Source organism: Babylonia areolata, chromosome 19 (assembly GCF_041734735.1).
Source record: "Babylonia areolata isolate BAREFJ2019XMU chromosome 19, ASM4173473v1, whole genome shotgun sequence".
In the NCBI taxonomy this organism is placed as follows: domain Eukaryota; kingdom Metazoa; phylum Mollusca; class Gastropoda; order Neogastropoda; family Buccinidae; genus Babylonia; species Babylonia areolata.
Genome location: NC_134894.1, coordinates 10249236 through 10269149, shown reverse-complemented (window position 1 = coordinate 10269149; position 19914 = coordinate 10249236).

Below are 19914 nucleotides of genomic sequence, written 5' to 3'. Positions count from 1 at the left end.
GCGAAAGCTTTACAGTATTTCTTTGAAATGAAAAGTGATCAAGTTTTCTCTAACAATGATTTTTTCTCGAAATGACAGATTGTCTAAAACTTTGCAGTATTTCCTTGATGATGAAAGATCATCCTTCGATTTCTTTACATTTCCTCAGGATGTCAGATGGTCTACCTCTTTACAGTGTTTCCTCGTAATGGAAGATGATTGATTTATTTTATAATATTTCCTCGGATTAAAAGATTGTCTAACAGTTTATAATATTTCTTCGACAACGAAAATCGATCGATTTCTTTATAATTGATCTGAATGAAAGATGGTCTAATATTCTTGTCAATATTTCCTCAAAATGAAAAACAAAAACAACAAAACAAAACAAACAAACGAACAAACAACAACAAACAAACAAACAAACAAAACAACAACAACAACAACAACAACAACAACAAAAAATCACCAAAACGATCGAGTATTTTACATTTCCTTGGAACGAAAGATGGTCCAATACTTAACAGTGTTTCCTCGTATTGACAGACGATCGATTTCTTGACAAGAGCTCCTCGAATTAAAAGATGGTCTGATACACTACTTTATTCCTTACTTCATTTTGTTTACATCATAAGCTTCGGAATGAAATAGAATAATTATGGTTTTATACTTGAAAGTATCTCCTCTCTCCCAACAGAAAGTCAGAAATGACCCAACGCAGCTGGCCACGGCATTCAAAGTGGGTTTGAACCAGACCGCCATCAACATCACTGTGGACGTGGAGCAGATTCAGGTCAAGGTCGTTACCACCACCACATCCACCACCACCACCACCACCACTCCAGCAATCACTTCCGCAGCCAGTCAGCCCACCACCACTGAACCAGCCACCACCACTGCTGAACCAGCCACCACCACTACTGAACCAACCACTACCGAACCAGCCACCACCACTACAGAACCAGCCACTACTGAAGCAACCACTACCGAACCAGGCACCACCACTACAGAACCAGCCACCACCACTACAGAACCAGCCACTACTGAACCAACCACTACCGAACCAGGCACCACCGCTACTAAACCAGCCACTACCGAACCAGCCACCACCACTACTGAGCAAGCAACCACACCAACTGAACCTGCGACCACACCAACTGAACCTGCGACCACACCAACTGAACAAGCAACCAAACCTACTAAACCTGCAACCACAAGTGCTGAACCAGCGACCACACAAACGGAACAAACGACCACACCAACGGAACAAACGACCACACCAACGGAACAAACGACCACACCAACGGAACAAACGACCACACCAACGGAACAAACGACCACACCAACTAAACCAGCGACCACACCAACTAAACCAGCGACCACACCAACTGAACAAGCAACCAAACCTACTAAACCTGCAACCACAAGTGCTGAACCAGCGACCACGCCAACGGAACAAACGACCACACCAACGGAACAAACGACCACACCAACTGAACCTGCGACCACACCAACTAAACCAGCGACCACACCAACTGAACAAGCAACCAAACCTACTAAACCTGCAACCACAAGTGCTGAACCAGCGACCACACCAACGGAACAAACGACCACACCAACTGAACCTGCGACCACACCAACTAAACCAGCGACCACACCAACTGAACAAGCAACCAAACCTACTAAACCTGCAACCACAAGTGCTGAACCAGCGACCACACCAACGGAACAAACGACCACACCAACGGAACAAACGACCACACCAACTGAACCTGCGACCAAACCAACTAAACCAGCGACCACACCAACTGAACAAGCAACCAAACCTACTAAACCTGCAACCACAAGTGCTGAACCAGCGACCACACCAACGGAACAAACGACCACACCAACTGAACCAGCCACCACACCAACGGAACAAACGACCACACCAACTGAACAAACGATCACACCAACTGAACCAACGACCACACCAACTGAAAAAGGGACCACACCAACTGAACCAGCGACCACACCAACTGAACAAACGACCACACCAACTGAACCAGCGACCACACCAACTGAACAAACGACCACACCAGCTGAACAAACGACCACACCAAGTGAAAAAGAAACCACGCCAACTGAACCAACGACCACACCAACTGAAAAAGCGACCACGCCACCTGAGCAAACGGCCACCACAACTGAACCAACCACCACACCAGTTGAAAGTAAGCACACACACACACACACACACACACACACACACACACACACACACACACACACACGCATGAGCGTGTACACACACACACACACACACACACACACACACACACACACACACACACACACACTCTCACACACACACACACATTCTCTCTCTTTCTCGCCTATATCTTTCTCTTTCTTATCTTTTTTTCTTCTTTTTTTCCAACTCAAAAACCATATCAGGACTGCTTTTAAACATGACTTATTTTCCATGTCACGTGTTTGTGTAACAACCATTGGACAATGTACAAATGCAGTACACTGAAGTAGACGCATGTTGAAGATGATGACACCGACGGCTATGACAACGGCGACGGAAATGTTGATGACGACGAAGATGATGTTGACGGCGACGGTGACGATAGTGATGATGGTGATGAAGTCTTGGATGTGCTTAGCACTTACATGGCTTAAGCGATGACTTGGCATAAGCTACGATAAATGAATATCTAAATCATAGACCCATGAGCACAATACAGTCCACACACGTTCATCGGTACTTTGAACGACACTTAGGCAGTTTAATGATAATAATAAATAATAAAACGTAGGCTTATATAGCGCAATACCCCCATCTCACCGCGCTTTACCATACAATACACAAATTTAAGACTAAGTGTCGTAAAATATGTACAAAGTCAACACAGTTACACACGACATTGGCTAAAATATACATACGTGGGACTAAGCGGAAAAAAAATGTAAATCGACACAGGCACCATCACAGTAAATCACACAGGTGCAAATCACAGAAAAACAAATTACATCACATTCACCATTGTCAAAAATAAACACCAGGGAACCAGGTATCACGAAAAACACACCAAAATCATCACAGATGCATACACAAAGAGCACATCCAGCAACAAAAAGCACAGCAAGCATATGCAGATTGAAAGCTTTCAGTGTGAGAAGTACAGTTTAAAAAGTTATGTTTTGAGTGCTCTCTTGAATGCGGGTGTTGGGGTGTAATGGAGGTGTGAGGTCTGTGAATTCCACTGTTTAGGTGCAACAAAAGAAAAGGAATGTTCACCGTAAGTTTTAGAATCTTTGGAATGGACAGTGTGCGCTTGTCATTTGAAGAACGGAATTGTCTGGGTGGTGAATAGACAGAAAGTAGATCTGAAAGATAGACAGGACAAGAATCAGTGAAGAAATTGTGACAAAGGACTGAGAGTTTGTATTGTATTCGTGCTTGAATGAGGAGCCAGTGAAAGGAAGCGAGTAGGGGAGTGATGTGTTGACGTTTCTTTGCTTTGAGAGTGAGTCGTGCTGCAGAGTTTTGAACTTTTTGAAGTTTGCCAATACAGTGTTTGGGGCAGCCAGCAAGAAGAGCACTAGTTTCCATAATCTAATCTAGATAGAACAAAAGAACAGACCAAAGTCTTTGTGGTTTCTGTGTTTAGATATTGCCGAATAGAGCTAATTTGTCGGAGTGCAGCTGGTTTGTCGGAGTGCCCCGTGACTTAAACAGTCGTGTCCCTTAGAGCGAGGCTGACTCGATGAAATGCTATCCATGAAACATCTGTTGTTGTTTTTTCAGCTCCCATGTTCACAGCCAACCTGACCATCACCAGTTTGCAGTGGACATCAGACATGGCAGACCCAGAGAGTCCAGCTTTTGCGGCAGCAGCTTCTGACATCAAAACAATGGTGAGAGCAAAGTTGCGGATATGATGATGGGGACTGCAGTGTGTGTGTGTGTGTGTGTGTGTGTGTGTGTGTGTGTGTGTGTGTGTGTGTGTGTGTGCACGCGCGCGCGATGCTTGGTTGCAGAACTGAATGGTAGTTCCTTTTCGTGATTTTCTTTTAAAATCTCTCTCTCTCTCTCTCTCACACACACACACACACACACACGCGCGCGCGCGCGCGCGCGCGCACGCACGCACGCACGCACACAGATCGATTCTTTCCTCCAAATTTAGATATCAATTACTGTTTTGTGTGCAGACAGAGGGCGTGTTCAACAAGAGTTCCCTTGCAAGTGTCATCGGTCGCGTCCAAGTGAACAGTCTGAGGTAAGTCAAATACCATGGTACAATGACCATCAAATCCGTCTGGAATGGAAAACGTAAGTGTGTTATGTTTCCCATTCCTTTGGAGTTGCAATTATGACGGAAATTTGCTGAAGAAATGTGTGCTCGGTTTTGGAATAAAACACACAATTGACTGATTCAGTTATTCCCTCTGAAATTCCATGTTTGTCCTCTGCTTTAAACCGGTTTAGAAAATGTAGTGGTTGACACAAAACAAACTAAAAATGAACGATGACGAAGCATAACTCATACTGACTGGTACTGAAAACGAGCTTTAGCAAATAAATACAAAGTCTATTAATTTTTGCTGACTTGCATATACCCTTTCCTATTACTGTCCGCAATCTTGGCTTTCTCCTAGAATCATTTCTCACGACGGAAATTCATGTGAACTGTCTGTGCAGAGTTCTTTACTTTCATCTTCGATTGATAAGTAAAACGCTTTTTTTCTATTGATGCCGCCAACAAACTGGTTGTTGCCTTCATTTTGTCTCGCTTAAACGATTGCAACTCTCGTAGCCGGCCTTCCTAAAGGAAAACTCGACAGTCTCCAGAAAATTCAGAATAGTGCAGCCTGACTCGCCCTTATAAAGTCGAGGAACGAGAGTGCTACAGCTCTCCTGCGGATACTTCACTGGCTGCCTGTTCGACGTCAAGCTAGAATCGAATACAAAATTTCCAGTCATTGCTTTCAGTGCCTGAATTGAGATACAACTCCCTCCTATCTCTCTGAACTTCTCAACCCGTACCTGCCAAACAGAACATTGAGATCTCTAGATTCCTGTCAGTAAACTGTTCCCAGATCCTTCCTAACATGGAACTCTATGTATTGCTCTCCGCCAAATAACTGATGTATCAACCTTCAATACTTTAAAGAAAATATTAAAACTTGTCTCTTTAAAAATATATGTCATAATATGAAGTTTGTGTCATTAACAGTGCCGTCGTCTGGGGTTAAAAGCAATGTGCGTGTGTGAGTGAACAGTTCAATTAGTATTCAGTAGTTATGGAGTTAATAACGTTGTTTCTGTGATTCTTTTTTTTTTCTTTTTTTTTCATATATTTATAATCAGTCAAGCGTATTGTCGTGCAATTTCAGCCAAGGGAGTGTTGTGGCCGGGCTGGGCATCTATACGGTTGCCAAGGACAAGGTGACTGATCCCACAACACTGGCTCTCTACTCACAGCTGGAAGGGGGCGATGGTTTGCGGATGATGCAAGAATCCTTCACTGACGCTCTGAAGAAGGCACAGGCCGACGGAGACATAGATTTGGACATTGGTGACTTCAGCTTCGATTTGCCAGGTGATAACATCGGAGATATGTTTAAAGATAATGATAATAACAGTAATGATAATGATGATATTAATAAATTTACTACTACTACTACTACTACTACTGCTGCTGCTACTACTACTACTGCTGCTGCTGCTACTACCACCACCACCACTACTACTACTACTTCTACTACTACTACTACTACTACTGGTAATAAATGATGGGTATTTATAACGCATTCTTCCCCTTAGCACAAGGGCCCAGAGAGCTAACAATTAACATCATTTGGAAAAAAATGGTATAAAAACATAACAACACACATGATTATAATCGACTTACAAACAGCACATGACCAATAGAATGTTTTAATGACAAAGCACATATATCCATCGCACAAACCCCACCACCATACGCCATTTGAATAATAAAATCATGCATGTATGACAATTACATGACGTCCTTTCTTATTGCCTATCACAGCATACGCCCACTTCTTCTGACCAAACCAGTTACTGATATTGAGCCTAACCGTTTCTTTACGATATTGCTGTTCGAAGTCAGTCCGTTCGCAGTGCTCAGACATGATTATCTTTTTCGTTTTTCTCCAGAGACAGCAATTCAGGAGTGTCCCTCTAACTGGACTACGATCTGGGAAAAGACCTACGAAGCTTGCTCTCCATCCCTTGAGGCACTTTCCACATCTAATGAGACATTGAATACCTGCATGTGAGTTATTGCATAGTCACTGAAGTCAGTGGATGATTGCATAATGCATAGGTGTATACCTTTGTGTTAAGATTGCACAAATCGATCAGGAAAATTTCGTTTAAAGCTATTCAGAACAGAAAACACAGGCACAGGCACAGGCACACACACACACACACACACACACACACACACACACACACACACACACACACACACACACACACACACACACACACACACACACACACACACACACACACACACACACACACACACGAAGTACAATCCTGTCTACTACAGTTTTCAGCTTCCTTTAACTGCTTTGCGTTTTTAGATACAGTCTGTTCTGCTTTTTAATTCCAGCAGTTTGAATTTTTTTTTTTTTACTCAAAAGATCCATATCAAATACAAATGTCGCATCTGGATTTTACCAGTGCAGTGATATGTCTTTAGGATATGCGTGTAGACTGAAATGTGCTATGTGTGTTGCAGACACTATATGAACACCTTGAAGTGCGTGGTCTACGTGCTCAAAGTCCAGCGCTATGACTGCAGTGTACAACAGCTACAGCAGATGTCAGTGGAAGACCAGAAGTCTCCCTTTTATCAACTTGACATCCACGACAACTTCACTGTCTGCAGGGAGCTTGGTGAGAAAGGCATTCACCTACATATGCAGTTATTTGAGAGAGTGATTATTGGCAAAAAAATATGCTATCATACGAACTTTGTTCTTATAGAATTTTAAAGAAGAAGTATAAAAATATTTAAACAAAATATCTATTATAGTGACTAGTTCAAAACTACCATTCCTTTTAGCTTCGTTTCAATGTTAGCACGACCACTGACAAAACTGACAACAATGATCCACACAGGTGTCGACCCCACCTTCAGTGTGGACCTGGACTCCACGTCTCTGTGCACTGTTCCTGACGCCCTCGTCTACGTGGCCGAGTACTGGTGCGGCAAGGAAGATGATGAAGACGACGATAAAGATGAAGATGACGATGAAGATAGCACCCCCAAACCTGTTTTGGGAGATCGCAACTACACCGCTACTTATGAGACCACGACGCCGTACAAAATGGGCACCACAATGAGCCATTCGATGAAGGATCTGCCACCTAACCGCTGCACGTGAGTCCTGTCACAGTGTTGTGGTCAAGAAAGACGCCGCGTGGTTCTCTCTTTCTTTCTTTTCCACTGAAACACAAAAGTCTTTGACGACTGTAGTGGCTGGTTTTGTGCGGGAAGGTTACTGAAGAACGGAGAAAAAGAAAAAAAAAGAGAAAAGGAAATTGATGAGAACACACACACACACACACACACACACACACACACACACACACACACACACAGAGAGAGAGAGAGAGAGAGAGAGAGAGGAAACAAAACGAAATTTTATTTTACCAGGGTAATGAAATAAGCAAAACATGTCTTTTTCCACCGAGCCCTGGGGTATAAAAGAAAGGAAAAAAAGAGGGATGTGGGGGGTAGGGCTACATCAAAGAACACGTGAACACAGAACCGAGAGAGAGAGAGAGAGAGAGAGAGAGACCCAGCGAAGAAGGTATATTTAATACATTAAATGTGCTTCGTAGATTGTCTGCATCAGTCAACATTGGGATAAAAAGCTTTGCTTCCTGGTTTACTTCAATCAAAGCAGGTGTCAGCAAGATGGTATCGTTCTTGGTTTTTCTGTGGATAGGGAAAGCCGGTACACTGGCCAACAAAATGGTATAAAAAGTAGGCCGAAGCTTAAAACATCGTACTGAACTGCTCTAAAAAATAATTGAAGCTAGTAGCTGTTGTATTTTCTATTGGCTTTGAGAGCCTTCGACGTATAATGATATTGATGATGTATGTTTTGAACAGGAAATCCTTCAGAAGAAATCGCTGCATTCAGTCGAGCCTGCGGAGTGTGGGAGTGATGTGTGACACAGCCGAGATAGGACTGACACTTGCCTCCTCACCACTTCCACAGGACACAGCTTTGTCACGTGAAGTCAGTCAGTGCAGAGGTGGGTTGTTAGACAGTGATGTGTTACTAGATCATAATCAATCTTGGGAAATGACAAATGCAACAGCGGAACTGGTTAAGCGTTGAACTTTCAGTTTGAAGGACAGATTCAATCTTAGCGCCAGCATCTGGCTGATGAAAGGTGGCGGCGGCTTTTACCCCGAAAACGAAGCACTGCTACCTACGGGTATACGAACTAAACGTAGGATTTGGAGCCCCAGAACGCAGAATGGGGGAAATAAAAGCTTGGAATGTTATATCTAAAATAAATTAATAGGAAAAAATGAGGACGTTGGCTCCTTCAAGGGTATACCGACACAACTTTGACCCATATCTGTTTAGTAATTCCAATACACACCATTCTAAATTAATTGTGTAAGTATGTCCTGCTGTACCTTTTACTTACCTGTGTGCAAACTGAATGGGGGTGCTAAACAGCGTTGTCTTGACGCGACCGTTACCTACGAGCGTGTTGTTTAATGAACACATTTGTCGTGAAAATATACTGTTTCTTTACATGCTTTCATTTTCTACACACTAAATTAGTATCATATTATCAGTGCGACCAATGAAACAGAAACGAATTTTATTGTAACAACTGCAGCAAATCCGTTCATCATGCAGCTGCATGAATTTTGGTGACTGAATAACTCATCAGCGAGGGGTTTGATCATTTCAGACTACATCACAAACCTTGAGACAACAGATCCGTGCCTCAATCTTACTGTTCCTGCCCATCTGGAGTGTTTCCAGTTTGCCTGGCCTTTCTACCAAAATGCATCAGTTCCTTTTGATACAACATGCAAGTAAGTGATGTATGGCAGCGTGAAATACTGTTTTATGGATTATGTTTGGAGGTTCTAACTTGATTGTGGTTTTGTTGCGATACGTGTTTATTCTGCTAGTCTAGGTGTTTTAGTCATATATGTAGTGTACATATATTCCCCACTGCTTCCTCTTATCTCTTTGATTATGCGTGTAGCATCTGGAAAGCTCTCTATGCCTGACAGTGCGTTGGGTCTTTGTGTTGGTCAGGTGCGTTGGTCAGCCTATTCTAAACTACCACTTTCTTCCTTTTTCCTTTCATATTCATCGTATATGGATCTGTCCATGCGCTTTGAAATCGTCTGAAAATGAACTCAAACTGATGTTGTATACCACAGCACTGAAACAAAACATTCTTTCACACTGAGGGTGCTGTCACAATGGATCTATTTCACTAATAGGGTTGAACGACTGGACTGCGTCAGAAGGATGTGATCCATGTTTGTCTGCAAAGCACATTCTGCTATTTTCTATTTTTGACAGCCAGGAGCATTTCCTTTCGGGCATGACAGATGTGAAAGAGTTTATCGCCAGTAACATAATCAGTCATGTCCGACTATGACCACCAGAGCAGCCGAGGAAGCAGCTGATGTCCTGGCTATCTGGGCTAGAATTTGATTATGGTGGAGTGTCTTGCCCAGGTTACGTCCCCACTCTATCGGCCAAGAAGGCTTCAGGACAGTCAACACTGGAATGGTCCCCAAAGGCCTACTAGCCTCAAAGGTTGCAACGCAAGCACAGCAGCAGTACCAGTGCAGTCTTTTCTCCTAACTTGAGAGTCATAATCTTTCACAAAAGACCAAGTTGTACATAAATTCCCATTGCAATGGAGAAACGATTGATCATACAGCTCTCGTTTTGTGGTGGGCCCAACTTATGTCAATCTCTGATACTAGCCGAGTATGTCAGGCCTCGTTATGGTTATGTCAATGAATATTGTCATAAATATGTCCGTCTGTGGACCTACAGCTGTTGCGTTCACGTAGTTTTGTCATTTCAGGGGACTGTCAGCAATGGTTGACTGTGTGGACAAGGCAAACAAGTGCAGCAGGAAGGAAACCCGTGCCTCCATTCTGGGCATGTATTCCATGTTGTACGAGTACAAGGAGGAATACAACGTCGTGCTTGACGCCGAAATTAACTTTGATAACGTCGTTCAAAGCTTCTCCTGCCCACCTGGTAAGAACAACGGACTTCAGTCACAGGATTCTTACAAAATGAATCAACGCCAAAACAGATATTTTGCTAGTCTAACATCATTTCCCTTATTGTTATTATTTTCCTACTTTATTTTCAACCGCAAATGTTTGTTGTTTTCCGTTGTTAGCCAATTTTGTGTGTCAATCGAGTGATGAAAGAGAGGACATATTGTCCAACCAATGCAAAATTATTTATGTTCTGCTTTAACTTTATTGAACACTCTTGCAATCTCGGTTCGTGTTTTTGTAATATACAAAACTAATATTGCTTTCCAGGCGCATGTATTTGTCTGTGGATTAATTTCTCTTTCATCTCATATCACTAAAGTGATCAGACATTAAATGTACTGCTGCAACTCCTCCTCTTACTAGGACAGCGACGACGACGAATACTCCTATGACTAATACCTCTGTTGCTGCCGCTGCTGCTACTTCTGCTACTGCTGTTGCTACTACTAATGCTGCTGCGGCTGCTATTACTACCCCAGCTGCCTTTTTTACTTTACCACAACTACCATAAATCTCAAATGTGACATAACGACCAATAACCCGTCCACAATTTTTGTTGGCACTGCAGGGACGTGGTCCCTTCGCTTTCTGTAGACAAGAAATGACATAAGCGCTTCCCCAGGGGTTACGTTATAAGGTCTTCCTTAGTTGCTTCTTCAGGGGCGTCCTTGATAATCGGATACGTGACCTGTATCTGGTACAGCAAATCCTGCTGGTTTAACTAGACTACCACTCAATCATGGCAAGTGTGTTCAGTAAAAGTAAACTTAGCATGACAAGTGTGTTCAGTAAAAGTAGATTTAGGGGTGAATATCTTGAATTGAGATGCAAAGACGAATGTATGACAATAAACACACACATAGCAACTTACATATAAGTATGTGCATTTTAATGTGAATTCATGCGCACACAGACACACACATGCAGACACACACAACACACACACACACACACACACACACACACACACACACACACACACACACTCCCTCACTCATTCATTTACTCAAGTTCAGACGTACGAACAAACCTTCTCATTGCAAATTATTTTCCTTTTGGTGTTTCAGAGATATTTGAAGATTGTCCCACTAACTGGACCACAATCTGGGAAAATACCTACGAAGCGTGCTCCCCATCTCTGGAAGCACTCGACACATCCACTGACACGCTGGACACTTGCACGTGAGTTGTACCTTTTGCCGCCTTTTGTTTTCTGCCGTCTGTCAATGGAGTTTAGAAAATAACATTGGTTTTTAAACGTCTGGGGGAGCTTGACAAATTTACACTTCAAGAAGAGGATCTGATACTAGAGGACTATGTGCGCCATGCTGATGCTATTGGATGTATCCTTGCTGAGTCCTGGTAGGTAGAGAAAACAAGGGACTAACTGAAAACATTGTAGAATGAACAGGAAAACTGCATGCAGAGATCCAGGCTTTGACTTTGACACACACCCAACAGGCTTGAAGGAATCTGGAGAACAGTTCTTTTCAGTGGTGTCCCAATGATTCCGCAGAGAATTAATGAAGGAATGAAGTGGGCCTTCATACAACATGCAGGGGGGTTGTAAGAGTGGCATTACGTTTGTCTCACATGTCGTTCTGATCATCTAAACTGCAAGAATTTTTAGGGGTGCGGTGTGTGTGTGTTTGTTACAGACACTACGTGAACACCTTGAAGTGCGTGGTCTACGTGCTCAAGGTCCAGCGCTATGACTGCAGTGTACAACAGCTGCAGAAGATGTCAGTGGAAGACCAGAAGTCTCCCTTTTATCAGCTGGAGATCCACGACAACTTCACTGTCTGCAGGGAGCTTGGTGAGAAAGATATACAATTTGTGCGAGTAGGCATAGTCCACACACACACACACACACACACACACACACACACACATATCTTGAACCTCCTTCGTGATCCACCAACATCATAAAACACACTGAGTTGTACTCAAGTGAGCCACAGCATATGTGTGTGTGTGTGTGTGTGTGTGTGGAGAGAGAGAGAGACAGGGAGAGTGTGTTTATGTGTGTGCTGACAGAAGCACAATACCATAATTCAAAACAATTAGTACATTCAGATTACAGGTAATGGGGGTTACGGAGGAATGCCATTGTGCATATTTGGATTTGCACACTGGAGCATGCATGAGCGTGAACTCAGAGGTGTCTTATTGCAGAATCTCTTCTGGACGTTTAATTAGACATGTAAGGCTTTCTAAAACAAAGCAAAAAAAAAGAAAGAAAGAAATACAATAACAACATGAAACGCAATCAAGATAACATAATGAGACATTTCCGTCATGTGAAAAGTCTTATCTTTCCTCCCTCTTTGACTTGCAGCACTGTGCTGAGCTCAGTATTATATCTCCATCCTGTATCTGCAATGCCATGGTGTTTGTTGGTGTGTGACCCAGGTGTGATACCGGCCATCAGCGTGAATCTGGACTCTGTGTCGCTCTGCACGGTCCCTGACGCCGTTTTCTATGTGGGGCACTACTGGTGCGACGACAACGACAGAGAAGACAACAACGAAACGATGATGATGAAGGATCTTCCACCTAACCCCTGCACGTGAGTTCTGTCACACAGAGTAAGAATGATTTGTGTCATTTAGCTTTATTCGCTCTTTAGCGCGAGGACTGGAGGTAATAAAGCATGCTAATTGCTTGTCTATTACCCTCGATATTAAAGGTTTAGTATTGTCTTGTCTTTTGTTGAATCTTTACTTTTGTTCTTCAAGTACTGGTGTCTGTAGAGTACACATACACTCGAAGTCTCTTTGTTTAGATGTTTTTAGTATTTATTTCAACATAATGGAGTGTCATGCTGTCTGCCCGAATTACGACCGGCTGCTTCCGGTTCATCACGTGACCTCTAATTCTTAGTTAAAGGGAACTAACAATAATGGACATAATTCAATATGAGAACATTACATCCCTCCCAACATTGAATGAAAACTTTACATAATATATGATTTAAATTTAAATTGAATTGACTTAGAAAAAGAAAACAAGCTCCTGCTTAAACAAGCTCCTGCTTTAACAACATTGAAACTTTGATCAAGAGACTTTTATAAATGATAGGATTCAGTTATTTTAAACATGAAATGAATTATCACACTCAGTCCAAAAATAATATGAATCAACGTTTGAACTTGAAGTTAAAATTAAAGAAAGGTTTATCTTTGGAAACAGTCTCCGTAGCCATGTCAAAATGAAACGAAGCCTTCTTGGCATAGTCCAATAGATTCAGCATTGAGTCAAGTTCCATTGCTCATCAAACAAACCAACATAACCAAATACATGTACACTAATCTAGTGTTTACTGGTGCAAAGTATTATTTTGTTGAAGTGCATGATAATAACAGGAATCACCAGGTTCATTATTTTGTTTGCCTGTAATGCGTAATGATTATCAGCTTCTCCTCCACCTATTTGAATGAAAAGAGTGATCTAAATGATAAATTAAAAAAAAAAATAATTGCGCCTACTCTATAACTCCACAACTATACTGGAGTTATGGTCTAGGTAAACCGAGCCAGTAGGGCCTTTCTAGGGTTATACCTAGCTAACTATGCACCACAATGAAGAACACAGAATTTGATGACCAGGTAAATCCAATGTTATCAGCGGCCAGGTGTATATGGGTACTGCTGATGGTAGTGATGCTGGAGCGATAGTCCATGACGGTTACTGATCTAGCACATAGTCCTGCAAGTGTCCTGGTTTGCGGACATTTCTACTGCTCCTGCGGAGTTGGGGTTGGGGTTGGGGTTGTGACTGGGGTTTGGGTTTCGGCTGCTTTGGACTGGGGAGTGACTGGGGAATATGTTTGGAATTTGACTGGGGCATGGGGCTGGGATGTGGCACTAAATTCTCAGTCTGTATGGCCACGGGCGGGGAACTGGGAAGTCTGCGGGGTGGGGTTTTGATGCGACTGCCGTTGCTGGTGATGATGTCCTCTGCGACGGCTGCTCTTGCGGCGATGACGTCGTCGCTGGGGATGTCCTCATCCTCGGTGAGGGCCTCGTCCTCCTGCATCGCGGGCTGTGTCGTGTCAGGAAGCCTCCGGAACATCGCAGCGTTGCGGGTCACTGTAGAGCCATCGGGTTTGAGGGCAGTGACCATAGAGCCCTTGCTCGCTGTGACAACGAGCGGCTTAGGCCAGAAGGGAGTGGAGAACTTGTCCTGCTTGGCCTGACGAACCAGGACCTTATCTCCTGCGGAGATTCTGCTGGGCTTGGCGTGATGACGACGGTCAGCAGCAATCTTCATCCTTTTCTTGGCATCACCATCTCGCTGTCGTAGCTCTTTGTCGACTGGGCTGCTCGATGGTTCGTGCAGCTGTGGCATCTTGGTTCTCGGTTCTCGTCCGAACATCAGGTAGTACGGCGAGAAACAGGTAGTTGCGTGTGGTGTGCATCTGTACATGCGAAGAAACACATACATGTCCTGTTTCCAGTTCTTGTGTTGGATTTTGGCAGAACGAATTGACTTCAGAAGCGGTTTGTTGAACGTCTCTGCTTGCGAGTTTGATCTTGGCCACAAGGGTGTGATCTTGCGATGCTTGACGCCACACTGTGTCAGAAAGTTTTTCCATGTAGTGGATCGGAACTGTGGTCCATTGTCTGTTTTGATCACTTTTGGGAAACTGAACTCGGCAAAAATTTTGTCCACGACTGGAATGATGGAGTCAATGGTTGTCTTGCGAACGATTTCGACGACTGGATACCGGGAGTATTCGTCTTGGATTACCAGAAGGCTCTCGCCACTTGGTAATGGTCCGCAAAAGTCCATACTGAGATGCTGCCAGGGTCCTGGGGGGAGTTCAGACATGGCAAGTGGCTCCATGTTTCTCCTGTTGGTGTTTGCTTGGCATGGAATACATTCGCGAATGGCCTTCTCAGCTTTTGTAGTCATGTTTGGAAACCATACCTTTGAGCGTAGGAGCGCCTTGGTCTTGTTGATACCTTGGTGACCTTCATGAGCTAACTTGATGACTTTGTCTTGTAGCGCACTCGGAATGACCACTAGTATTCCCTGGAGTAAGATGTCTTGCTCAGCATTGATGCTCAAACTGTCTTTGACGTTGCGGAATGCTCTGAATGTTTCCGCCTGCATGTCTGGTGGGCATGTGTGCCATCGGCCTGTTCGGACCAACTCCATGATCTTCACCAGTGTGGGATCACCTGTGGTTGCTCTCCGGATGTCTTCTGTAGTGATGGCGACTGGGGTGTTCGTGTCGGTGACGAACTGTACGAATTCTTCCGCTGCTTTCTCCTCTCTGGATGAGACGGTGCCAGGGATTGGATGTCTTGAAAGGTAGTCTGCCGGATTGTCCTTGCCTGGCTTGTACACGACCTCCATTTTGTAGGGTTGAAGTCGCATGGCCCATCTTTGAATTCTGGCGGGGGGTGACGGCTTGCTCCAGATGGTGGTTAGGGGTTTGTGATCGGTGACCACTGTGAAGCTGCTGCCACGAACATAGATGTCAAAATGTTCACAGGCCCATACGATGGCTAGCGCTTCTCGCTCCATTTGAGAGTAGCGCTGTTCTACTTCACTCAGGGCCCGGCTGGCGTAGCATACTGGCTTGTTTTCTTGAGAAAGAAGAGCGGCGATGCCCACAGGGCTGGCGTCCACCAGTATCACAGTTTTCTTGCTGGTGTCGAAGTACACCAGGGTTGCTGACTCACACAGTGCTTGTTTCACGGCACACAGAGCTCTAGCTTCTTCTTCGCCCCAGCTCCACGGCACGTCTTGTCTGGTGAGACGACGGAGAGGCTCTGTGATGGTTGCAAAGTTCAGAATGAACCTGGCACTGTACTGCGCCATTCCAAGAAACGAACGGAGTTCGGAGCTGTTCTGAGGTTCTGCGGCGTCCTTGAGCGCGGCGACCTTGGCTGGGTCAGGTCTGAGTCCGTCGGCACTGAAGATGAATCCGTAGAACTCGATCTCCTTCTTTCTGAACTGGCACTTGGAACTGTTCACGGTCAGCCCAGCTTGATGGAGAGTGGTGAGTAGCTTGTGCAGATTTCTATCATGTTCTTCAGCGTCTTTGCCAAAAACTATAATGTCATCACTGACGTTGCGACTACCTGCTACATCAGCTATCACAGTTTGTATGGTGTGTTGGAAGATCTCTGCGGCTGAATTTATGCCAAAACTGAGACGTTTGTAACGGTATAGTCCACAGTGTGTAGAGAACGTTGTGATTCCCCGGGATTCAGGTTTGAGTGTCAGTTGATGGTAGCCCGATCTCAAATCGATCTTGCTGAAAACTGTTGCGCCATGTAAGTCGGTGACCAGCTCCTCGATCGTTGGTGTGACATGACGTGTCCTCATGATTGCCTTGTTTGCGTCTCTCATGTCTACGCAGAGTCGTATCTCGGCTGGTTTCTTTGGCTTCGGTACAGTCACTATTCTTGAAACCCATTCTGTCGATGAGTCTGACACTTTTTCTATGACATCCTCCTTTTCAAGTTTTTCAAGCTCTTTCTCCACTTGGCTCCTGAGATGGAACGGTACTCGCGAGTGTTTTCTAGCAACAGGGGGTACACTTTTGTCTACATGTATTGTCACTTCAACGTTTTTGAGGTTGCCTATGCCTTCAGTGATACCAGGATACTTGCTCAGAATGTCTTTCTGGATGAAGTTCACGTCAATTTGCAGGATCCCAAGCTCTTCTGACGTCTGTCGTCCTAGCAACGGCGGTTGAGAGCCCGGAATGACTAAGAACTCAGCTGTGACTGGTTGTTTTCCTGCGACTTGGATTTCTGCTTTCACCATTTTCTTGGCTGTTATCGGTGGTGATCCATAGGGGTATAGTGTACGCTTGCATTCCTCAAATTCGGCACCTCGTTGCTTCAGTTTGGCAGCTGCTGTAGAGTTGAGAATGTTGACCGACGCGCCACTGTCCACGATCATGTTAATGGGTTCATCCTCAATCAGTACTGTTACCTCATTGGGGGTTGGCTCAACTGCGAAGACGTATTCATCCGAGTCCGATGATGGTTGTTGTTCCGAGTATAATGACTGTTGTTGTTGTTCCTCCACAAAGTGAAGTCGACCACGGTTTTTCCTTCCAGCTCGTCCTCTGTTTTGTCGCTGACCTCGTTGGCCTTCAGTTGTTTCTCGTTTTGGTTTGCGGCATTGGGCAGCAAAATGGCCTTTCAAATTGCAATTCCAGCAAGTCACGTTTTGTGAACATCTACACTCAGAAGATTTATGTCCTGCACGTCCGCATCGGCCACACTTGATACTGGAGTGGGTACTCACACTGCTACTAGCGTTACTGTTTGCACCTCTACTACCTCTGTATTTGCTACTGTCAGTGTTTCTGTCAACTCTGCCTCTGCCACTACTTTGTCTGACTGCAAACACGTTTTCTCTTTCACCTGCTATCAACTGGGACTGTTGTTCTGACAGTTCTTTGGAAGCGGCTAAGGACAGACATTTTTCCAGTGTCAAGTCTTTTTCTGCTAGTAGCCTAGTACGGAGTTTGTCAGAAGCACACTTGTCTATCACTTGGTCACGTATGAAGTCGGCTGTGCCATCGCCAAAGTCACAGTCCTTGGCTAGTTGACGAAGTCGGGTAACATACTGTGCTACACTTTCATTGTCACCCTGCTTTGCTTGACGAAACATGTGACGGAGGTACGGGAGATTCTTTGCCGGTTTGAAATAGTTCGTCAGTGCTTCTGCTGCCTGTTCATACTCTGGCGGTTGTGGGTCGAACGTGAAAAATATTTCTTGGGTTTCTGTACCTGCACAGTGAAGCAAAAGTTGTCTCTTCTGTCTTCCGTCAGTGCATCCTGAAGCGTCAGCAAAAAGTTCGAAGCTTCTAAGCCATCTTTCCCAACGCTGAAACACGCTAGCAACATCACCATGTGGGTCGAACGGAGACACGGACGGCACGGAGATGTTTGCAACAGTTCTGACTGCTGCTGCTGCATTTTGTTCGTTTTCTCCCATTGCGCGGTGTTCGGTTACTCACTCGTCGCCAAATGTAGAGTACACATACACTCGAAGTCTCTTTGTTTAGATGTTTTTAGTATTTATTTCAACATAATGGAGTGTCATGCTGTCTGCCCGAATTACGACCGGCTGCTTCCGGTTCATCACGTGACCTCTAATTCTTAGTTAAAGGGAACTAACAATAATGGACATAATTCAATATGAGAACATTACAGTGTCATGAAACATTTTTGGTAGTTTAGCTTCAAATACTGTCTTAATTTTGTTTTGAATTTCGATTAGTGCACACATAACTCCAAACACATATATAAACTTGACAATCATGAAACATTTTTGGTAGTTTGGCTTCAAATACTGTCTTAATTTTGTTTTGAATTTCGAGTAGTGCACACATAACTCCAAACACATCTATAAACTTGACAGGTGAACAAGTGTGGCATAAATAATATCATCAAATGCATGATAGGTTTTTTTTACCACATGTAAGCAGTTTTGATCTTTCCTTACTTTTGTTTACAATCCATACTACATTTTAAAATATCTACCAGCAGAAACATGTCACATATTTAGCGTTTGTATATATGCATTCTTGTCCTGTCGAAGTTGTTTTATTTGTATCGTTGCAATTTCATCAAAAATATTGATTCAACCAACAGGAGGATATTGAAGAGGAACCGCTGCATTCAGGCCAGGCTGGGGGAACTGGGTTTGAGGTGTGATGTGGGAGAGACAGGCGGAACACTGGGGTCTTCGCCACTTGTGCGAAAATCCAACACCTCTCTTGCACGTGAAACTAATAAATGCTCAGGTGGGTGGCTGAAAGTGGTTAACCCCTTGACTGGTGCTGAAATAGATATGCTGGTCACAGAAGGGCTGTCACTTCAGAAAGACTGTGCTTCTCAGGTCGAGGTGGGAGTCACCATTGTTTATTTGGACTTCTTCCAGGGATTGCAATGCTTTTGTTAATAAGGAAAATCTGCACTTTACAGTACACAAAAATAACTGCAGTTAGATTCCATGCTGATCCCTTTTTACCCATGCTCAGCAGTCATAGATTAATGAAACAACTCTTATGTTTTTGTTTGTTCTTATCAAGTTATGACCTTGAAACCTACACCAATAGAATTGTAATGTTTGAGTTTTGGCTGATAGAGTGGACGAGAAAATATTTTTTTACATTTTTTTTTTTTCATCAGGGTAATTTTTATTCACGTTCTTGCCGAGAAATGATTCAGGGATATGCTGTGCATTTACTGACACTAAGCATGTCAGTTGGTTAGAAGCATACACAAGCAAAGATAAATGCTACTTTTTTAACATTTCACTGTAGGACAGAATCTTTTGTCTGTAATAGAAACATCACAAAAGGCATCATTTTATCATAACAAGCTTGTTCATATTGGTTCATGCACACTTTGGTATATTTGTTTCATAGCTGCTATGTTGTTTATGAAATTGTTTCATTTCTAATAATCAGTGTCACTCTGGCTGTACCTTTCCAGATTATGTTGAGAACTTGGGACGAGCAGATTCATGTTTCAATGTGACGGATCCAGCCCAGTCGGCCTGTTTAATCTTCGCTGGACCTTTCTATCAAAAAGACCCGGCACCATTCGAAGCAACGTGCAGGTGA